This window comes from Perna viridis, chromosome 2 (assembly GCF_037379345.1).
Source record: "Perna viridis isolate PV_CMFRI_1.1 ecotype Kerala chromosome 2, ASM3737934v1, whole genome shotgun sequence".
NCBI classification, from domain to species: domain Eukaryota; kingdom Metazoa; phylum Mollusca; class Bivalvia; order Mytilida; family Mytilidae; genus Perna; species Perna viridis.
Genome location: NC_142446.1, coordinates 40,308,403 through 40,332,737, shown reverse-complemented (window position 1 = coordinate 40,332,737; position 24,335 = coordinate 40,308,403). Strand labels below are relative to the sequence as shown.

The following is a 24,335-nucleotide window of genomic DNA, read 5'->3' as shown; positions in this document are numbered from 1 at the left end:
TTCAAAAAAGACAAAAGAGGAGTTGAAAGACTTTTAATTTTTATGCAAATAAGGCACCAAAAAAGTCGGAAATAGCGATTAAACAATGTATCCATCGATGGATAAATCACTGATCAACACGGATCATGGTTATGTGTACAAGTATAATTTTGACAAATAGCCCCAAAAAGGAAATGACTATGGCTTAAACAAAACGAGTCATATTCCAACAATAACATAATATAAGGTATAATAAAATCAAAATACAACATTTTTATCCTTACATAGTTCATGAAAAAAATGTATCTAAAAAAAACGTTCTCTGTGTTAATTATATTGCTAAAACTATTGACCAAACTTTACGACAAACATGATGATTTTTCATTCAGAATTGTCAACTTTCCATTCTGTGGCAACATCAGTTCAGCACCTGCGTATGGAGTTTTCATATCACAACGTTTTGCCAGAGCTTGCCGTAGCTGCGCAGATGGGAAGTAGATATGCAAGAAACGCAGGAGGAGACAAGTTATCAAATAATATACTTTGCAAAAATATTAAATTATTGCCTCCAATAGTAGCTAAGAAATCTGTAAAAGTTGAGTTAATAGGCCTGACGGACGTACAAGGCGATTGAAAAGTATAATATATTATTTATTGTTTCAGCATCTGTAACAATCACCAAAAGCTTACTTTCAATGGTAGTAAATATAACGCATTTCTTTGTAATGATTTTTCAAAACTTATTTTATAAAATTGATTGGTGAAATAATTTTAATTTCCTTTGGCAATAATACCTTATTCATTGGAAAAAGAAGAAAATAAACAAAATCAACCTACAGACAGTTTTGTAACTGTTTATGTCCAACAATCCCATTCATATTTTCATTATGCAGGCATCATGATGTGATAAACAGAACTCAGTCATGTAAAATTAACAAGAAAATTAGTCTGAATACAAGTCAATCTTTAACTAAGCTTTGTGTTAATTAGCAAATCAGCCTTTAATTATGCTGCGTGCTAATTAGAGAGGTAAAACCTTTATGAGCAACTCGACTGGTGTTTCTAGAAAAGCAGAAGACGCTTATCCAACCGGTGCACCTGGTCCAGGCTCTCATTTTTCAGTGGAGTCCGAGTTGCTCATTTACTTTTGCTACTTTCATGTATCATTTTAGTTACTTTATGTTCTTTGTTGTGTATGTCAATTTTCAATGTCTGGCCTTTGTCCCTGGATTAAATTCTTTTGATTTCTGCTAGAACCTTGGTTCCTTGATTACTCTTACATTTGATGTCTAGATATACCAATCAAAACCAAAGAAGTAAACTAAAATTGATTATTAGCAGGCCAAAATATGAAATATTCTGAAATACATTTAAATGTAACATAAAATCACACATTATGGAAGTTTAATTGTTTTTCTATTGTGGATTATACGGGCACTAAATCACAGTAAATGTAAGGACCACTCCTTCAAATATATGTCATCTCCTTATTCCATAATATAATTTGAGGTGATTTACTGTAACAAAATTCGGTTCTGGATTTACATTAACGATCATTTTTGCCTTCAGAATCAAAGCGTTTTATTTTGTCACGACAATAATAGGATACATATTGATCTAACGTTCAAGAAAATTTCTTTTAAATTTCATTTTTATTTGATATATTACGTGATATGATCATGATGGTACTTTTATATCATAAATTAAAATGCTTGTGATTAAAAGTAAATATACGATCCTGTTTACATTACTTCATTTCACATGTTGTTCTGTGTTTTTTAATTGATATAGCATTAAAATAAAAAAAAAAATTTATATGGTTGGTCTTCACAAAAATAATCTAGTAAATTTTGATACGTCAGTAGCACTTTTCATTATCATTAACGTTCGACGAATTAAAGTAAAATTCAATTCTACAAGAAGCCATAACAAATCTGGTTTCTTTTTATATATAATTTCCTTCTGTTGTTCAATGATTACAGAGGTTATTAGATAAATTCAGAGGAGAAAATGTTTGTCTCCCAGTCTTCATAATGAACATACAAACCACAACCTTTTACAAATACAGCGGAATATATTTGAACTGATACGACAAATCTCTTGAGTCTCACTAATCGTACTTTTTTTTCCCTTGTTTGTATCAGATAAGATCTTACGTGGCAATTTCAATTATTTTTTTCCGCTTTCCTAATTAAAGACCCGACTACTTTAATAAAACATTACCATGGGGTGTTGGTAACACGCAGAAACTGATATTCGTGTATTGGGTTTAGAAAGTATATGTACATTTCGAATAAAAAAAGAACTTTGATAAAGTCACATGACATTCAAATAACAGGTGAAGGAGACAAACAGTGTTACAACAATACACCAACAAAAGTCAGGTTAGACAATAAGAAAAAAACATCCATTTATAAAGAAGATTATTGAACGACATATCCAAATCAGAACTGATTGAAATGACATTAAACATAAAAACCGTTGTACAGGTCGGAAAAAATGTTTTACAGGGTTGGGTCAGGAAAGCATACTAAAATAAGTGTTTAAAGACTAAAGAATTGAAATACGGCAGCATCTAGTCAACTTTTTCATTTTGAAAATTTAAAGAATAACGCTTGCAAAATTTGATTAATTAAACAATCAAATTATAACGATATTGAATGTCGTAAATATAAATAAAAACAAATCAGATGGTAGCTCAATTATATAACAAAAGTATGCTTGAAAGTTGTCTGAAACTGATCATTACCAAAAATGGCACTAGAAAGTAATATGGCATTTAATTTGATATAAAACAGGTTATAGTTAGTTTATTAGTTGTAATTGTTTATTGAAATGCAATATCCCCTTACCTTGATCGGATTTAGTATAGCTCGTGCATTTATAATGGTGTATTTTCTTCTTTGCAGACCTCAAATAAGAACAATATTCCTAAATGCATATAAAGATAAAAATGGAAACGAGGAATGCCTGGGTGTTCCATCGCCGGTCCAATTAAACGACATGTATAACGGTTCAGTATAATAAATACAATACTACCTTGAACAATTCAAAACCGAAATCAGATTAATCAAGGTTTGTGAAGTTTCTGACTTTAAGCAGACACAAAATGCGGCCACATTCGAATATGTTTAATAGGACTCTAACCAATCTCCAGATGCTGCCTCTGCGTCCTATATATCTCAGTCATTAAAATCCGTAATACATAAAAGTTACAGTATCTTCCTCTGAAGCAATGGGCAGTTATTACATGTATATTCTTTTATGCATATGATGCCAAAATATTCCGATAAAGTTTCATCAAAATTTATAAGCAGTTTAACAGGAGTTGCGTCTAAAACATAGTTACGAACGGACACACACATTTGTTGATGTGAGATCGAATTACAGACCAAGATATAGAACTGTATTCAATTTTTGTAATGACGTCACATCAGAAAATAGCATAGTGACGACGAACTTATATTAATTTACTCTAACTAATTATTGTGAAATTGACGGCTGTTGCGCAGTATGGGTGGTTAACGTGACTTAAAGAATATTTGGTTTTACTAATGAAATCAATATTTGAAATGATATAATGATATAATGAATCATGTTATCGACAAACAAAATGACTATATGTCAAATAGTGACTTTCAGTATTTGCGAAAGTTTGAACTGTTGATGTTCAATGTCCATTGGTTACATTAATGTATCAAAGAAGTTGACAACCGATAAAAACAAAATATAAGATGAAATAATCTTTCATGCAAAATTACAATGTCTTAGTTAATTAATATTTTTGAAAACTAAAAAGAAATGATTATCAAGATTATCTATTTCCGAAAATGTTGTAATTATAAAACACCAAACACGCAATACTGAACCATTTCTGAGTTATTGACTTTAGATTCCTTACATAAGAAATCGCTTACTCTGTTCTTTAATTGTTGTAGTGATAATCGATTGAAATAAACAATAGCTAAAAAGTTCATTAAGTTTACACTATGATACTCTTGCTATATATCTGTCTAATCGTGTCAGTTTTGTTTAATTACACTGAAATCAGATTAAGAAAAAAAAAACATATGTAAGCTTTACATGTAGAATAATTGAAATGACATTAATCCGTATTTGTTTGTACTTTTTTCAATGCTGTTAAATGTTATGTTCGAATACGTTTTTGTAGAAAACCGTTTTAATGAAGTCGTATAATTGCAAATCCACACCCAAAAGAAACAAGTCTCATGATTATTTAATCTCTTCCTGGTACAGCTAAGCCTTGTAAAAATAGTGTCTATTATTTAAGCAGCTGTCTTTGTAAGAATCATGCAAAATCTGAAAAATGTGATACACCCCAAAAATGGCTACATATTTTTATTTTTGTAATTAAGTTGTTTGATGGGTCTATGCTATGAAATAATTACTCATTCAAATCCGCCTGCTCTTAGGAGATAATCAACATTGAAATTAAATTCCAATAAATTCTATTGTATTTGAGTGACATTTACAGGGTTATCTCCCTTACTTTAGAAATCTACATGCATTCTATATAATTTGTACCTCATAAGAACACAGGTTATAGGAAAAACTGAATGATAATTTCTGTTTACTATGGCAATTCAAACAAAATATCAAAGATAAAAATATGTAGGCCTTTTACCAATAAATCACACTTTGCATGAGTCTTAGGTGGAGTGCTACTTAAGTACGATAACATTAAAGTAAAGTAGTGCGAGCTTTGTGTTTTTTCAACTCTATTCAACACATGTACACATAAAGAAAGCCATTTTTGTGAATTCAAAGCAATAGAAATTTATCACTGAAACTTAACATAAAATGTATATTGTACATGTACATAGTTATGGTGTAAAAAGGGCAACTCAGTGATACCAGTTCTACTAGGGAATTCATCCGAAAGGTTTTGCTGGTTTACTTTTTATGTAATTAAAAACAATGAAGTGATTGCCCAAAATGTTCTGAATTACTCAATGGAATACCACTTTTCAAATTATTGCTTATTTCCTCTCGTTGAATATACCTTTGATTACTTAAAATTTTCACAATGAAGTTTTGTAAAACAATATAAGACTATTTAGGTTATTATGATACTAACCATGACAATTTTATGCTCCATTGATTTAATATTTAATGTCAAAAGTTAAATTGTTTTTTTTGGAATGAAAACTAACTATGAGAGAAATATATATATATATATATAACGTCTCAGAATGTGACGACTCTATTCGCTACACTGCTCCATCGGATCAATTGATACAGAGAAGATATGTGAACGTATAGAAGTTCTGAACAATTCCTATCCTACATAATAACATCTAAATGAACTGTCCCGTACTACCATACATCGTGTACTGTTACAGCCATAGATTAATCCTACGAGGAGGAATGACCCGGCCAGCGAAAGCTATATTTAATATAGCCTAGCTGGCCGAGTGGTCTAGGGCGCTGGACTTTGTGCAGGCGGTGTTGCCATAGATGTCACAGCGGTACAAGTTCGAGTCCCGCGGAGGGAACGACCAAAAATTTGCATCGCAAATTTGACAGTTCTAACATCGTTGGGAAATTTTCAGACCTATATATATATATAGTGTGGAGGCATATGTCTACCCCTATTTGTCAGATTAATAAGTCAAATGGACTGATCAGTAAGTCGACTTGCCCAGTAATATATATGACAACTAGATAACATTAATAGTTCATGGTTTTCAGACAAGCGCACTTAAGTAGCAGTCTTTATAAAATAATACAAGAGGTGATTGTTTTCACGTAAAACACCGACCAAATTTACTTTTTTTCTTATTCAAAAACACCTACGGACCACATAAGCACTCATGATTTGTCATTTTTGCTTTTTGCACTTTTAGGATAATAAATATATAGATTGTGTATGAAATTGGTACTTTGCAAGCGTTGACGTTCTTGACTTGGTTTAATTTGGATGAATTTAGTGGGAAATGAGTGTTAAGTGTTCTAAAAAATACATATTTAGATACTGAAACGACTATCTGCAATTATAACATATATCAACCGTGAAGGTGTCAATTGTTCGATGGGTTTTTCTTACCATGAATCACCTCTACCAAATGCAGTGTCTGAATTTCATAAAGATTGGTATTGAAATAAATGGCAAGAAAGGACAGGTGTATACAACCATAATAAAGCAAGCCTCATTTCGATTTCCTATTTATATTATTCCCGCCAATATATCCACCATAGCTCGAGATAAAGGGGACTACAGAATCAGCCTGTTCTGCATCTTTTTTGGACCTACATCTCGAATTTGACAACAGTGGTCATCTCAGTACTAAGATCTATGATAAAAGAGACGAAAATTTTAATATAAAATTTTTTCTAACTAGTGCAGCAATATGCCTTCATCTCCTGCATATGGTGTTTATATTTCACAATTGATTCGATACGCTAGAGCAAGTGTACAAATACTTTGATTTCCATGGACGCCATAAATATCTGCATTACAGACTCCAGAATCAGGGGTATGGGGGAATGCGTCTAAAATGGTCTCTTACCATATTTGTTAGATATCAGTCCTTGGTCGAAAAACACTAAAATACTAAGTTTCTTCTAAAACAATGAGTAACGATTTTGTTTTGTAAATTGTTCTTTATGCTGATGTTATCGCTGATTTAATGATTATGACAATAGCATGCAAATGCTTTGTCTTTAATCATGACTGGTAGAGTCACGCCGCAATGGAAGAGGGACGTTTAGCGCGCTGTAAAACATAGATTTGACCCACCATTTCGTTTGAAGTGCCTGTACCAAGTCAGGACCATTGCGGTCCCAGCTGCTTTAGTGGTGTAATATATATTTTGCCAGATTTATTTTTGACTTGACTTGATTGTGAAAACTGTTCTTAATTATTAAATCATATGTCTGTAATTCTACAATCTATTACCAACACATGCAGAGAGAAAAAGTAATTACTTAGAGGAATAAAAGTCAAATTTGACTTTACGTATAAAACATTACCTTATGTTAATACAAGCAAATGCGATCGATATTTGGCTTAGGTCAGAAGACAAATAAATTAAAACCAATTAAATTTCATTGAAAAAGTACATAAATTTGAGGTCAAATGTCAAGGTCATATAAAGGTATTCATGATATGAGGTACATCAGCTCATTAATGCATATTTATAAGCCATGGTAAAGGAAAATAAATATGACATTGACAAGTTTTTTTTCTGTAGCAACTGAACTTCAGATGAACAGAATGTTTATGGTAAAGTCCACAAAAAGTAAATTCTAAAAGGCTCTGCAGACTTGGGTTGGAAGGCTAATAAAATGAAGCTTGTACAATTTTTTCTCTGGAATAACATTACATTGAATTAAGATCAAAGGTCAAGATCTAATAAGATCTTCATTCAGGAAAACAGCACACAAATTTATATTTATACACTGGTCAAAAGACAAATAAGTATTAGGATGGACTATTTTTCTTCTGAAAATGAAAAAAAAATTCCTCACTATGAAACAAACTTTACTTCAACAGGACAAAGATGTAAGGCCTAAGTAAAAAAATGTTACGACCTTGACGAACTTTTGTACGTTATAAACCAGAATAACAAGTATAATGCTCTCAAAAAGAGTAATCAAGGGAACCAAGGTTATAGCGGTAATCAAAAGAATGTAATCCAGGGACAAAGACCAGACATGGAAAACAGACATACACAATAAAGAACACAAAGTAACTAAAATCATACATACAGAGTAACAAAAGTAAATGAGCAACTCGGACTCCACAAAAAACTGGGAGCATGGACCAGGTGCACCGGTAGGGTAAGCGTCCTCTGCTTTTCTAGAAACACCCGCCGAGTTGCTCATAAAAAGTCAAGTCCGGGGTAGACAAACCATGGCTTTTTGATGCGGTAACATAATTTAAAAAATAAAAGTACTGAAAATAGGAAAGTAACAAATAATTAAAATAATACTCAAGGGGTTTAGCAGTTCTTGTTAGGACAAGAAATTTGCCATGCTCCTTGTAAAATGTCATCTTAAGGGAAAATACCAATCATATATATTACAAATTTCCATATGCACTTGTTTCAAGGATTAACTTCTCATCAGCAGCATTATAATCAAATGTAAAGAAAGATATTTATCAATTAATTGTATACAAGAAGTACTCAAAACCAAAACTATCGATACAGGAATTCAAATCCATCACCTAGAGATTCTACTAGGTGCGATACAAGAAATAAAGCCTCAATGTCGTAGATATTTTGAAATTTGTAACATTGCAAATTGTGATAGATATGTACGAATTTGATATATATCATGGTCAGACAAGTCCGACTACTAGGTTGATGAATACCATCGGGGACCTAAACGTCTTATTCATAATTAACATAATGGTAATTTTAGAGTGTCTTCAACGAAATGTACCATTAAGAAAAATAATGGTTACAAAAATTAGAAGAAAAATGCTGGAAAACCAACATATGATCCTTTAGGAATACGCTTAGGAGACATATTCGTAGCTTATTTTTTTTAGTTTTTAGTCCTAAGATTTTCTTCCATAACATTATTTAAAATATTTTTTTTAAAAACGCAGTCACTGATTCGGTTGAATTAACTTACGTTATTGTTGGCATGTAGATATGTATATTATAGATGCCGATAACATATATTTTCGTACTTTAACAGTATTTTTTTAATCTTTTTTTACGAAGAGTGAGTGTAAGGTTTTATTGTTTACTTTTCTCACAATGTACATACGATATGAGCTAAAATAAAATAAACATCTTAATAAATAAGATTATTTGGCCGATCCCAACAATATCAAAGTTTTACTTACCAGAGTAATTCGTACCTCTTTTAATATTCAATACAAATATTGCACAAGTACACAATTCCCCATTCAATGATATTGACTCATTCGATGTTAGATACACTTTGTTGCTAATACTTGCTACCTCCAGACTAATAAAGAATGGAAAAAATACATTTAAAATTAAATCGATATACTTGTCTATATTCTGCGCAGATTGTTCAATATGAAGAAATTATAATTCTTTTATTACATAAGTATTGATAGATTTTTATCCTGAATACTAATGCTATCGTTTCCATCTAGTTTTTGTTGAAAAATAAATCATTTTGGTTACCATGGGATTCATCCTTCTCAGTTTAATTTACCTAAAACTTGCATTGAAATCTCTCTTTAATGACTGTACCAATTTATCAATTCATTGTGATGAATACAGCAAAGGTCCATTACATTGATACTATCATTATCATCCAAATCCCAAGGCAACAATATATTTTTGTCCCCAACACGTCAAGCAAATTAACAACAAACATGGATCTTGACTATATTAGTCAACAAAAGGAACGATATAACAACTTTATCAAAAACATATTTTACCTTTTTTTGTAGAATACACAAGGAAACAGAAATGTTTTAAAATTTTTAACCGAAATTATGACATTGCATACTACCCAAATTGTGTTGTTATGACGATCTGACATTCTTTGAGCCGAATTTCCCGCTTTCAATGAGGGGTTGTGAATGCTTAAAAGCCGTCTAACATTGCCTGAAATGTCGACGTCATACGGTGGTCACAAATAAGTTGACTAATTTGAGTCACAGGTCTTGATACTGTTATTCCTACAATATGAAAAATATTTCAGAAGTAGTTGTACGTCATCCCACCTCAAACTATTCCTACTGACGTTTTTTTTTTTTTTTTTGTTTTAGTAACCGTGACATCAAAATCTTTGGTTGTCTTCTACTTTTTGAAATTTTGAAATGGTAAATTATTTGCCTGATGCAGTAGCCCGAGTATTCACACCATCAAATAATAAAATAATAATAATAATAATACTTTATTGATTCGTGGCGTAGTCGATGATTGCACGGAATAGTTACATTCCGGATTTACTTCGTTTCCATTCCGGAATATTTGAAAAAAGATTAACAGATGCATTTTGGTCTTATTCACAGAAGACATTTTTAAAGAAGCTATGAATTGTAAAAAAAAATTAATAATGACAAATGTACGGTTACTAATTCATACCATTTGCCAACCCCATTCCATTTTTCCCTATCCCATTTTCCATAAAATCTTCAACACCTAATTCCTGTTTTTAGATTAAATAAAAAATTTATTTTCTAAAACACATAAATACTTTTAAAACCGATTTCCCAAATTTTGACATTAAAAATCTCATTCAATTCCCCATTCCCTATTTCCCCATATACCAAAGATACAGAAGTTTGCACCATAATAGTGCCGATATATTGTAGTATATTTCTATTTCCAAACAGGTTTGTGTCACTCCAGTATTACGTGTCAAAAATTGATACATGGATGAAAATGTATATTAGTTTTTTTTCTAGGTGAGCCGCTAAATGGCGGATTACACTATTAAAGTTCAGCAAGCTGTTATTTTTTAGACTATGGGACTTTAATAACTTTTATGTTCATCAAATAGTGCATGAAGACTCTAGATATTGGGTATGTGCACCAAAGGACATCAAGCATTAAATTGCTAGCCTGGACAAGATTGTTAAGAAATTCAGATTGTATCTAATATTCGAAAAGATAAATTCTGAAAAGTGGAAAAAGCAAACAAAGTACAATGTGGATAATAAGTGTTATATAGATTGTTCTAATACAAAGTTAATTACTTAGTTCTAAATCGCTTCCTCTACCAAGAAGTGTGTATTTACCACATGTTATGATAATGATCACGTATTCTATTGACCAAATATAAGATTCTGTCAAACTTATAAATTGATTGATATAATGATATTGATATTAATTTGTATAAATTTATTAAGACACGCAAAATTATAATCGTTTTGCTAAAAATGGATAATGATAGAAATTATTACACCCACAAAAGTATTTTTTAGAAGATATAGATTCATATTCGCCTCTAGTGTGACGGAAAATCAATATTTTAAAGCTTGATAACAGTTCATTTACCACGTACAAATTTGAGAGCAAACCGCGCATATGAAGATTGGTTACTTACAGATCAAATATAATATTTAAAACAGTTCGACTGTATATAAGGTTCATTTGTTTTGATCTTACTTTTAAGTTTAACCATCTTGCTCTGTATTGGGTCATATCTTCCTGTCAGACTGAATTCAGACTCTCAGTGCTTCCAAGGATATCAGTGTATTTCATATTAAATACCATTATTAGGACGTCGTCCTGTTATAATCGACACACAAACTTATAATTAGTATGTCTTTGCGGACATAAATTAATATCAGGAACCACGTCTGATAATAAATGTTGGCAGATAAACTTCGTTGTTGAGATTCCAATTAGTTCAAAGAGTAACCAAGGGAACCAAGATTCTAGCAGAAATCAAAAGAATTTTATCCAGGGACAAAGACCAGACATGGAAAACAGACAAACACAATGAAGATAATTAAATAACTAAAATAATACATACAAAGTGACAAAAGTAAATGAGCAACTCGGACTCCACCAAAAAATGGTAGCATGGACCAGATGCACCGGTAGGGTAAGCGTCCTCTGCTCTTCCAGAAACACCCGCCGAGTTGCTTATAAAAAGTTATAATATGAAAACTCCATACGCAGGCGCTGAAGGGATGTTGCCAAAGATGAAAGGATCGTTGACAATTCGGAATGAAAAGTCGTCACGTTTGTCGTAAAGTTTGGTCAATATTTTTCCTTTACCATCGATCTTTAAGTGCAGGTCAACATTTATGGCTGACTTCACAGTGTCTGTAGTATCCTTTATATCAAGTTTTTGGTTTTTTTTGGTAGATGTGATGTATCAAATCCCCGAAACTATTATTGTTTAACTACAATACGTCATCTGTATAGCGGAAACTGAGATTAAAGGATCTAGCTAAACGATGTTTTTTTACTTTCGGATCAGATCAGCTATAAAGTCAGCCACATAAATGTGAAGGAATTGGTCAGCAAGTAAAGGAGCACAATTTGTTCCTATTGGAATGCCGACCGTTTGAAAAACGCGTCCACCACACTGGACACATATGTTGTCGATAAAAAATTCCAGCATTTTGAAAACATCTTCTTCTGTATATTTGAAAGATAATTTGGAATTACCTTTTACAAAGTATGAGGAATCTATATAGTGAATATGGGGAATAAAACTATAAAATATTGAAAAATCATAGAGTTTAATGATATTATATTCTGATAATAATCTTGAAATGAAAGTCTCCAGAAGGTGTTTCGAATTATTCAGGATCCACATTGAATTAATACTACTACGGGAGTAAACGTGTTGTTGTAGGACTGGAGACCCTCTTTGACAGTTGTGAGTATAGAAGTTAAAAGTTTGAAAGAGGTTTGGTGGTACATTTTGCAGATCCAGCTATGAAACTTTTGTATGGATTCTTGTGGGGTATGCAGTACATAGAGATTAATCACAATCATCGTCTTTGGTAGAGAGACCAAAAGAGGATAGCACAGTTTTATGGTTTTCCGCTATCTCTTCTTTTGGGAATTTAGTGGCAGTATAGGTGTATTTATAGGTATTTTCAATTCAAATCTTACTATTGTGGGATTAGAAAGTTTCATAGAAGTATGATGGACAGCTAACTGACATTTTTTTACGGTTGGGGGATTGGTGCAGAACCAGAGGTTTTTCAAATATACTATATGCTACTACATAAAGTAAATTCAAATCTTATCTTAAATTGTCATAAAAGTGGTAATGTATTTCTATAAACTGACAAAACTGAACAAAATTACAAAGGACTATAAATTCTGTCAAAATCCTCATTGACCATTCGGCGTACAAATTCAAAAATTAAATATCTGTTTAGTTGCCATTTGTATATGCTTATATACTTGATATGACAATTGACCAAACTTTACGACAAACGTGATGACTTTTCATTGTCAACTTTCCTTTCATCTGTGGCAACATCCCTTCAGCACCTGCGTATGGAGTGTTCATATCACAACTCATACGATATACCAGAGCTTGCCGAAACTACGCAGACTTTTTATATTGCGCTAGAACTCTAACAAATAGGTTTCTGGAACAGGGTTATGTTGCTACAAGATTGAAGTCATCACTACAGAAGTTTTATGGTCGTCATCATGAACTCGTGGATCGTTATGGTGTATCCAAAAAAAATTAGGATAGGACTGTCATTAGAATTAAATCAATTTTACAGTTTAACACGAATTCCCGATGTATTCAACATACTTGTTATTTTAAAAGCTTTAAACATTAAAATGAAATAGATACTTAAGGCATCATTTTACTAATGAACAATATTGGCAACAAGAGATGTGTAAATACAATACAATTGAATACAAATATAAAAAATAGGTTTATTACGCTGATTGTAATGTTTATACACACTCCCAGTTGTGTTGTTTTCCTATCACTCAAAAGTACATTATTGTTATGGAACTTTCCATAAATTGAAAGATGGTATTTTTGGTAAGAACCTCCCTTTATCAGAGGTAGGTAAAAGTAATAAATGGATCAAATATTCTAGTGGAAATATTCTAGAACGCAATCCAGGGACGAAGAACAGAAAGGGAAAACAGACACACACAGCAAGTATAATAAAATAACCAAAATAGTACGTACAAAGATACAAAAGTAAATGAGAAACTCGGACTCCGCTGTGAGCATGGACCAGATACACATGTCTTCTTTTTTCTAGAAATATCCGCCGGGTTGCTTACATAAAGTCAAGTCTGGCATAGGAACATTTAATATATAAGAAGTCTTTTTGTCAAATTTTGAAATATTAAGTCTTTCATTCATTGATATTCTTGTCACATCACTTAGTTATGTATGTTATATCATTTTATTTAAATGTTACATTTCAATTACTCAGTTTAGGCATATTGCTGCGTTTGCGAAAGATTGTAAGCATATTTTGGCCGGGTTTTGTCCATAAATACGGCAAATTGAAAAAAAAAAGTGCTTCGATGATACTGTTGTAATAAAAACATATCTGTAGGGAATGTTATTTTATAAAAATAGCAAGTGAAAATGGCGACTTGAAAATTCATCTTTGATATTCTTCAGGTAAACAGAAGACGAATTTGTAAAGTAGCACATTGTCAATTATTATATGTGACCTTCCAAGCTTCGCGAATGAAGAAGAATAAGTTGAAAGAGTAATCAAGAGAACCAAGGTTATAGCGGTAATCAAAATAATGTAATCCAGGGACAAATACCAGACATGGAAAACAGACATACACAACAAAGAACATAAAGTACTTAAAATCATACATACAAAGTAACAAAAGCAAATGAGCAACTTGGACTCCAATAAAAACTGGGAGCATAGACCAGGTGCACCGGTAGGGTAAGCGTCCTCTACTTGAAAACTGTTAATATGTCGATGTGTGCTTCTTAGTATTTTAAGACTAAGTTATACGAAAAGGAATTCCTGCACTTTTGTAATGTTCGTAGCTTAATCAATCAGACATTCGTACAAATAATTCGTTGTGCTTTCTTATACAGATTGAATCTAACTATTGTATAAATAGCACCTAGCTTTTAGGTGTGACTTGAAAGATACTGATATATCTTATACAGTAAAATGTTATGTAGTACAATTCATATGATTCTAATAGGAAAAAGTCACTTTAATGATTATCTTAACTATTCTGACAAAATGAAAAAAAAAATCATACTCATCAACTTCATGTAGATACCGTGCTATAACAATGGTTAAACAAACAATTGATTAATGTTACCCATTTGTTCAAATTATTTTATTCTACAGCAAGGCTATTACAACATTTTTTTATATAATCGAATTGCAAATTTGTTTATCTTGCTTTAAACTATGACCTTGCATCAGCGATGTCGATTTGTAAGGAAGTGATTTATGTCAGGTTATTTCCTTTTCATGCATTGATGACGACATCAGACATTTAAGTTATCGATAATTTCTCATCAGCACGATCAATCGTGTAACTAGCATCGCATGGGTATGCTCATCACATTATATAGTCATTATAGTAATTAGAGTCGTTTTACACTGCCATAAAATGCATTAATGTGTCAATAAACAATTTCACATTAAACAATGGATGACGTATAGTTACATAGTAATTCCTTCATGGCAAAATCTATATGATGATATTGCTCGAGTGTTGAAACAACATGCTATAAGGAATTTGTCATGTATTTATCATTTCGTTATTTAGGAACACTTGAAATTTCAACTTAGTAATGCATTAGTTATATATTGTCAAAAACATGTGAAAGAGTAGAGGGTAAAAGTGCTACACCTGTACACGAATCGTATCGACACTGTTAGACTCAGTCATTTTTTTCTATATCCTATATAAAACATTATATTTTCCAACAATGTTGTGTTGATGCATTTAAACAGCTGTGCTAAAGGAAATGGCATGTGTGTCCTACTTATTATCATTGCTTAAATAATAGATTCCACATAAACAGAATATTTCAAAGCATTTTGTTCAGTGGTCATGTTATATGTTGTCTAATAAAGAATAAGTAAAACAAAACCAGTAAAACAAGTATAACTAATGATTGAGGTGCACGCAGGATTTATTACATCATTACATCTTTTAGGACTCGTCTGCCAATTCAGATTTGTTCACCGTGTCATAGTTTCCCTTTCTTCATACGTCTATCTGGACGTGACATTTCATAAGCAACTCTACGGAAATTTCTAGCAGAGGACGCTTATCCGATCGATGCACCTCGTTCGTGGTCTGGGTTTTTAGTGGAGTCCGGGTTGCTTATTCATTTAATTCTTTGTACTTTTTATTTTGCTTACTAGTATTAAATTTTCTTTATTTTGTGTGTGCCTATTTTCCCTGTCTAGTTTTTATTCTTTTAATTTCCGCTAGTATCTTGGATCCCTCGATTATTCTGTCTACTAATTCAGACACAAAACAAATTAATAAGTAAACAACAATAACAAAAATAATTACATAAATATTAAAAACAACTTGTGTATGCTGTAATTGTGTCATCAGCAGTAATAGAATTAAATACTTAAGATGACCGTAACAGAAATTTAAAAAACAAAAGACGCTAGATCATAAGCATTATAAAAAAAAACTCATAACCATATGAGACCGATTTGTGTGAATTTTATGTATATTTAATTTAATTTCTATCGAATGTACTTATTAAGCAGATATCAATTTACATCACCTGTTTTTGGTGTGCTATATATTATGCAATTAACATTTCAAAAATAAGGGAGGCAATTCTTATTTGTTTAGCATACGTGTATCATGTTAAATTAATGACAGTGATTTGTATAACTTTGATAGATAATGAACAGTGCTCTGTAAGCCTTTGAATGCTGGCCAATGATTTGTATATTATTCAAATTTTATGATATATCAGGTTGCATTTCAAAATTGAATGTTTATCTTTGTTTTGTGTTTGACTAGGTTGATAAATTACTTAATTACTTAAAGCCACAACCATTTTTTGTCGAGCTACGTATTTGATTAACACCTTGAAAAACACTAGACTTGAAATCTAAAAAAACACAATACCGTTAATACCATATTTGAATGGAACACATACCGTACCATTCATGTTCGTCATCGGTACCTCGCATTTGCTCGGGGGAACTAAAACAAATGACAGGCTTTGGGACAGCAATAAAGAACAATGATAAAGTGGATTATCGCTATTTTGTTTAAAATCCCCTTGATCTTGCTATACGATAATTTTCAATCTCTCGCCAGTCGAGAGAGAATGAAAATTATCCCTAGTTTCTATGTCCTCGCGTGACATACAAGCGTAGGGATATTTGATGACCCAAATAACCATCTGTTTGTCTACTGCGTACGAAATAATGGCTAATTTGTGGCAATATTTTCTAGTCAACAATGGAAAATGATTAAATACAGTAACTTACCCGATTAGAATGAATAAATCCCAAAATTATTTAACAAATTTTAAACGCGATCGTCATAGTTAACCGATTTTTTTCAAAAATTATGTATCACAGCTGCACAACATACGTGACGTCACGTAGCACGTCGCTGAAAAATAGTCCCGAAAGGAAATTTTGCAGTGCTTATAAAACTTACATATATAGGTCAAGAAAACTGAAATAAAAGAAAATTAATACCTTACAATTCAGGAAAACAGCGATGAACAGATTACTAAATATTTTTTCAACTCGCGGGAGTCTCTCATGCTCATCTCGTCGAGTGGCTTTGCCTGAGACACTCCCTCTCGTTCAAAAATATTGAATAATCTAATAATCTTTTGAGTTATCTCTTAATTTGAGCAAATGAAAAAAAATATAACAGGAAACTACACTTATCAAAAGCAACTTAAAAAACCTTGAAAAGATATTGGCAATGAAAGAACTTAACTAGTATTAGATTGCAGTCGTCTCACAAATGATATCTGTGTTCTGAAAAATCGATCGTAAAGCATACCAAATATTTAGTGCAAATTAGTCGACTTTCTATTTCTCTACATCTGCTTAAAACTCTGTAGCAACAACGTTATAAGTTTCTTTTTTTCTCAGTTTTGAAAAAAACATAACAATGAAATTCAGTCAAGCATATTTGAGGAACTGTAAACAGTAGATCTTAAAATCATATAATGTCATGAAATCAAACTCATCAAAGCATTAATATCTTTGTGCAAGAGAGGTTGACTTTTGGTTCCTTAGAAGCGGCCATACCATTTGATCTTTCAACTGCAAACTTTCTTCTTATTAATGGAATTAATATTAATACTAAATTCATGCCAACTTTTGCCTTTTTTCAAATTCCAGCTGATATATGTTCATGTAATAACAGACTTCGTGGACGAACATTTTGTCTATGCATTTTTACAAAGGAAGTTTTAATTAATAGCAATATATTTAAATAATGTTGTTTTTTTTAACGTTATCAAAACGAGCTACTTGTTTTACATTTTGCATTTGCAAATTGCGTTTTTTTGGAATTTGTCATATTCCAAATAAAGATATTTCTAATAAAAATAATTATAGTGATAAAGATGAAAATAGTTTCAATATCGTCCATCGTGTCTTCGTATCGTTATTTGACTTTTTAGTTTATTTTGGAGGAGTGCCATCGTACTGTTAACGTGGATTTTATTACTTTGTTGATTGCCTTTTTCAGAGCTTACTTGAAGACTTTTTGGTGGTCTTTGTAAGTATTTACAATTTTAATAGGTGTTATACGATATGGTGCATTTGTTGCGAACCATAACTGTGCTGTTCTCTTTTCTATAATGCATTATCTAACGCCACTGTTCAGTCAAGTTCAATCAACTATCCATTTCTTTTCAATTGTCTGCATGCATAGTATTCCTGCTTAAATCTCTGAGAAAAAAAAATTAAGTTGCATAGCAACTTAATTTTACGATTTTGTCTTGTTACGTTATCATCTTAAGATTTACAGTTAAATACCCATAAAAATCATTCAACCAACTTGAAGTATGGTCTACAGCAGTTTAAATAATCAGATTAGGTGATATGTTCTGAAATTAAAGACGAAGCATTTCATCGATCATGAAAGTTTATAGCTTCTTGCATGTACTGCTTTGTGTAATATAATTTCCATCGACGGTTGGTTAAAAACAATCATGAAGCTCTGCAAATCGAACTGTCTATAGAAAAGAAGCACTAAAAGCAAGTAAAAGATAAATGTGTTTTTTTTCTGTGTGAAAATAATAGTTGGAAATTATTGAGTTGTAGTATATATCTGCGTACCAACATTTAAGTTGCAAGCTGTGCATCAACTAAAACAGGCCAAAATCAATGAAATCATCGCTTTTTCTATCCAAATAAAATCTCAAGTGAACTAACATGTCATTTATTGCTACATACATGTATTTATAACGAAACACTTTTCTATCGTCTGAATATGTTGGATTTCAAATGTAATTTGAGACATATTATGTTTTATAATAAATGCTTTAAATTTCTTAATTTAATGTAGACATGAATTTGCAAAAATACCAATCTTATACTCTGTATAATGCAAATTTTGATATGCTGTACACGTGTTTCAAGGAGGAACTTTTCATCAGCAGCATAAAATCAAATACATAAGATGATCTTAATCCACACATATATTTTATTATGTAATTTAGATTGCGCAGGTTTTATGTGATTAGTTAAATGTATATGTAGTTAAAATACAACTTTTTTCACTACTTTTGAGTCACAATGCCATGCATTCCAAAAAAGCAATTTTTAAGTATTTAATTACAAAATAAATACAGTCGTCTTCCAGCATTCATAGCAATCGACATTCAATGAATTTCAATGTTTCAATGGTCGACTGTTTAAAATGACTAAACTTAACCTTGACATCATGACCCGACACCCACATTAACGCCTACCGTTTTGAGTGTAACATTCTCTTTTATACTTTTTTTGAAAATCATTAACTTATTTCATTTGACAATGTCAATTTCTAATTATTGAAGTAGAAGAAAAATATGAGGAAGGAAAATATAATTGATTTGCAGATTATAATGCAGCGAAGAGAAATGCAATTCGCAACACTGGTTATTCTTAACAAGAATTACGCATCATGAACGTACTATACTTAAATTTAAAGGTAGACCAAAATCTCCTGTATTATTCAATTATATAAATCCACACATTGCATTGCTATCTTTAGAATATACCCAGAAGATTGCATAAAAAAGGAAAAAGAAACCAGGACGGACTTGTACAGTAGTATCCCGTATATGATTTTTAAAAAAAATTAATCTGATGCAAATAAATGGCTACAAACGCCGTGTCGATAATTTTTAACCAATCTAAGTTCCCTACTATAAACTTGAGTTTTCTTAATATGAAATTAACATATCTTTGTTTACAGGAGTGGATAGCTGTTGACAAGAACAGTCAAGGATAACCCAAAGCATTTTTGTTTGGTTTTTGGAACACAAGCACATATCGTTGAAGCAGAAAAAAAGGTGTCAACTTAATTTGTGTTACATGATGTAGCACTTTCTTAGTCGAAAAGAATATAATAAAGTTACAATGAAATAAGTCATTTGTAAGTAACGCTGAGTAAGGTAATATTAACACTTGAACTTAAAAGTTAATCTACCCATTCCGCCTGCTTTGGATGTCCAACACGTATGTTGTCTTAATACAATAAAAAAACTAACCTAAAAACATATTTTAATACCAAGTTTTGAAGAAAAAAAAGATAATAAAAAAGATATTCCTGAAAAGTTAAATTTGTTTATATTTTTTTTCTTTCACAGCTCAATGGCACTGCATATTAATGCTTGCTTATCGTGATATCCAGTAGCCTCCTTCTGATTTCAAGAATTAACAGTAACAATAAGATATTAATAGAAAGTCTTTATCATTGTATTCATGTTCTATATAAATACCACATGTACTTTATGACTCATTTATTAATACTAGTTTAAACCAAGTAACCAAATTTGATTAAAGTTTGTTTCAAATTGTCTTCAAATTCACACGTACCATCATTTACCTCTTTTTTCATTTGAGAATTTTAAAGTACATGAGTTTCTATGACAGCGTATTAAATTTTATTACTTTTGTAAACCATAAACAGTTGCTTTGTTCAGCACAACCAGCATATCTAAGTACACTTCCATACACTTAATCAACTGATAACCTTCAAAATAAAATGATGTTTTCAATGGCAAAGCAATATATTAAGGGGTAGTTTTGGCTGTCCAAGCGTATAATTGCTCAGATTAGTATCGTAAATATCCAATTAAGTTATCCAATAAAGTTCATAATGACTATTAATTTCCAATACTTTTCTCAGATATCGATGAACGTCGTACTGATTGTAAAAACCATTTGACATTTATTTCGAAAACGTCGAATCTTACTCAGTTGCTTCTTATATCTGAAAAGTATCATATGTCATTTGAACCTCCAACCTGTGATTGCTTAAAATGCTTCTGTCATTGTGATTATAATTTGGATGTATTAAATACTATTAATTTTTATAACAGTAGACAGGAAGGGGTATGCTATAAAGGGGTAAAATCAAAGCATAGATAGAAGAATTTGACAATGATTCTTAAAATAAACACCGGAAAGAATGTCCTAGCAAACAATTTTGGGAATTACAGTTATTAAATAGTCTTCATTCGCTTTAGTTTCTCTGCTACAAGAATATTTCAGTATTCAGTTTGATATTCAAACGTCCCCTGAAAAAAAGGCAGACAAACTTTGAACATTATCCCGCTACATCTTTTAATTAATAGTTGGTCTAAGATTTTGGCATGTAGATGTATCTCATTGAGGAGTTATACCCCTTCCATAATGACTTTCATCTGAGCTAGACCTTGAATTATATACACTTTTTTCTAAAAATTGTGATTGCTAGAATGTTTTTGTCTTTTGACCTAGGAATGCAATATGCCATCCCAAATTTATCAATTTTATCAATGTGTAAAGGCTAAAGATAACAAATCACATCAGAAGTTGACTTAAGCGTGAAGATTCATGAAAATCTTAGCTGTAAAACTTCAGCATATATGTATGGATGTATCATACTAAGTTGGAATAAGATTGTTTTTTTGGGTTAGTTTGTTGATAAAACAATACGGAGCGAAAAGGAAAAAACTGGTTTCAGGCGGTAATTTGAACAAAAGCGTATAGATATTTATGAAAGTGTATTATAAGGCTCAGCACAACAAAAGAATGGATGGATCTAGAGTGCATTAGCTTTTACCTTTTTTCAAATGAAAGACAAAAAGGAGTCATTTTCTTTTACCTTCTATAAAGTGCTTATTTTCCATGTGTATATACAAAATTTAAAGCTATTTTGCCGTTCCACCATTCAATTCCGGTCAGAATTGTCTCGAGTATTAAACACAATCCAAATCAAAATGAATATTGAGTTGTGATCATACTTGTCCCAACTGTTGACCTCTGTGGAAGTGTCAAGCTGTTCCACGCAAAGCATTTTATTGATATTCTGGAAAAGAGAAAAAAAAGTCCTAATTAATAACCTTTTATTTTACAACGGGTTATATAATTGAATTGGTTCTTACATTATCAACAGAATTTTGTATTATGTATACATTTTGTGTACCTTTTTACTCAATAATGACATATATTTACTTTCAATTTTTCCTTAAGCATTCCTAGATTTTCATGTTTCGATTGATGCTATTATCAGAACAAGTAAAATATGTCAATATCTGATGATTATATTCCCTTCGCAAAAAGTAAATACGCGTAATACAAAACCTGAAACTTTTTTTTACTTGATTACTTTGTTGTTGTTTGGTTGTTTCGGATTTGCTTTGTTTGTTTTTGGAGAATTGCTTTGTTTATTAACAAAATGGCTTAATTAAAAAAAAAACAGGTCTTGGACAATTTTTAATTGATTTTTCCAGCTCTACAATAAATGAGACAGAAATAAGCTGTTACAGTGTTACACGGATGCATTCCAGACAAAATCGTCATCTTGGTGACAAAGTTGATGTTCAAGACTTCAAGCGGACAATAATGTTTGGCGTAACATATACTGGAATATATATTCTATTTCTGATTTACAAAAAACTGAATCACAGTTTTTGTATTATCATAGTCAATAACCTGACAGAAAAGTAAACAAATATTTTGAACTATTACCGGTTTTATTATTAGTTAAATGTCGTCATGAAAAACTCATTTTACTTACATTCTGACCTTTTATTAACCTAGTTCCAATAGAGGGAAGAAGATTCAAGCAAGTTGTCTAAAAGTTTGTATTATTGAAAATAACTGACATTTAAAGCCTTGAATATAATTTTTGAGAATACTATGCATGTAGCATACGTACATGAAAATATAGGCATACTTTAAAACAAATTATCAAAGTACTTAAACGTGACATCAAACACCATTTTCAATTGGAAATTCAAATACTTCGTGGTCACCAATTAATTTCAATATGTTAAAAGATAGATAACTCAAATTGAAACATTATCTACGTGTTGATGTGATTGTTAGTACAGACAAAAATGTTATTTTTCTATGTAATATAAAGATATAATTATAATTTTAAATACATGTACGTTTTTATACATACCAATGTACCCACTATAAATGTCTACAAAAATTAATTTGATACTTATAGTGGAAGGTATGCTAGGGTACATTTAACAAATAGATTCAGTGTTGTGTAAAGCTTATCCTGTCTAAATTTGGTACGATTTAAGTTAGAATTTTTGAAATTAGAGAAATAAGGGTAACAACGAAATTACATAACAATAATCCGATCCATAATTAAGTCAAGTCCAAAATAAATCCTGCAAATTAGATATTACACCACCGGAGCAGCTGGTACCGCCTAATGTGTTCTTTTTTCAAAATAAAGCTATTTTGAATGCTTCAAGGACCATGGCTCATTGGCTTCTCTACTTAGTGTAAAAAGTTTGTTTTATTTGAAAACAAAGACACGAAATATTGCTAAAAATGAAGTATTTTTATATGATAAAAAATATAGACATGAATGATTTGGTAATTAGTCACGTGAATAATTAAGCTGCAAATGAAATTTCTATAAATGAATGAATACAATGTAAACTATTGGATTATCCAAATATATTTGCCTTGACAATAAAGTCTTGTTTGTTCAAGAAGTCGGACAATAATGGGTTACCAATTAGTAAATTATGAATTATAGGGCGACCTTTGGAGTTAACCTTTTGATTGCTTGTAACATTTTATATTGAGAATAATGAAGTACAGAGTGTTCAGATGTTTCAGTTTGACCTCTTCATATATAAAGAGTCAGCAATTAAAATTGTCTTTCAGGCCATTACTTTAGTTTCGTGATCTAGCATGACGAATCTGACCCAATCTATTTTGGAATAATAAATTGTTTTTCAGTGATTTATTTTATTTTCCACTTTGTTTCCTACACTATCGTATACTCAAGTATCATAGGCTTTCATGAAATGTGTTATTGTTAAGGAGTAATCAAGGGAACAATCGTCTTAGATTTTTTAATTCTTAACCTCGTTCGAGTCTGGCCCCCCAGCCCCGTGCAGGTCCGGGTGTTAAAAGAATAGGCCTGCAGCAGCACTAAGCTTGTCGTATAAGGCGACTAAATAGTGCTCAGAAACCTAGCCGGGGGCTAGGCGCTCTGCCCACAGAGCAACTGGGATGTGTGCCCCAGGTGGTGGAATGGGGTACCCCTGGCGTGTTACATGCTGGGGTTGTCAGGCTATAATACGGAAAACCTGACCGCAAACCATAGTGGTGCACCGTGATGGGAAAGATGCCACGTTCCTCGCACGTTAAAGAACCCTGCTGTGGTATTCGATAGGAGTAGGAACCTTTGCGCTCTGCCACAGGAGGCTAAATTGCCCTACCTTACCCATCCCCCCTTTTTCCAGTGGCAATCAAAATTTGTCGACCC

General features: G+C 31.6%; 1 protein-coding gene and 1 long non-coding RNA gene across 4 annotated transcripts in view; one reads left to right on the top strand and one right to left on the bottom strand.

Annotated features, from left to right (window-relative positions):
* LOC148625042 (uncharacterized) overlaps nt 1-8,943 on the bottom strand; it is a 67,990-nt gene extending 59,047 nt beyond the window's left edge. Inside the window, exons 1-2 of one of the 3 annotated variants that reach the window (XM_088568235.1) lie at nt 8,801-8,922; nt 2,832-2,910 (exon numbers count right to left, since the gene is read on the bottom strand). The gene's annotated coding sequence lies outside the window, so the exon portion shown is untranslated. Of the gene's footprint in view, nt 1-2,831; nt 2,911-8,800 lie in introns of all 3 variants that reach the window. The other 2 variants (XM_088568234.1, XM_088568236.1) reach the window with 2 other exon arrangements.
* Nucleotides 8,944-18,081: 9,138 nt separating this feature from the next.
* On the top strand, nt 18,082-22,842 carry LOC148625041 (uncharacterized). The gene is made up of 3 exons (XR_015920179.1): nt 18,082-18,113; nt 19,800-19,896; nt 22,324-22,842. It is a non-coding gene; the product is annotated as an uncharacterized LOC148625041 (long non-coding RNA).
* The last annotated feature ends 1,493 nt before the right edge of the window (nt 22,843-24,335 follow it).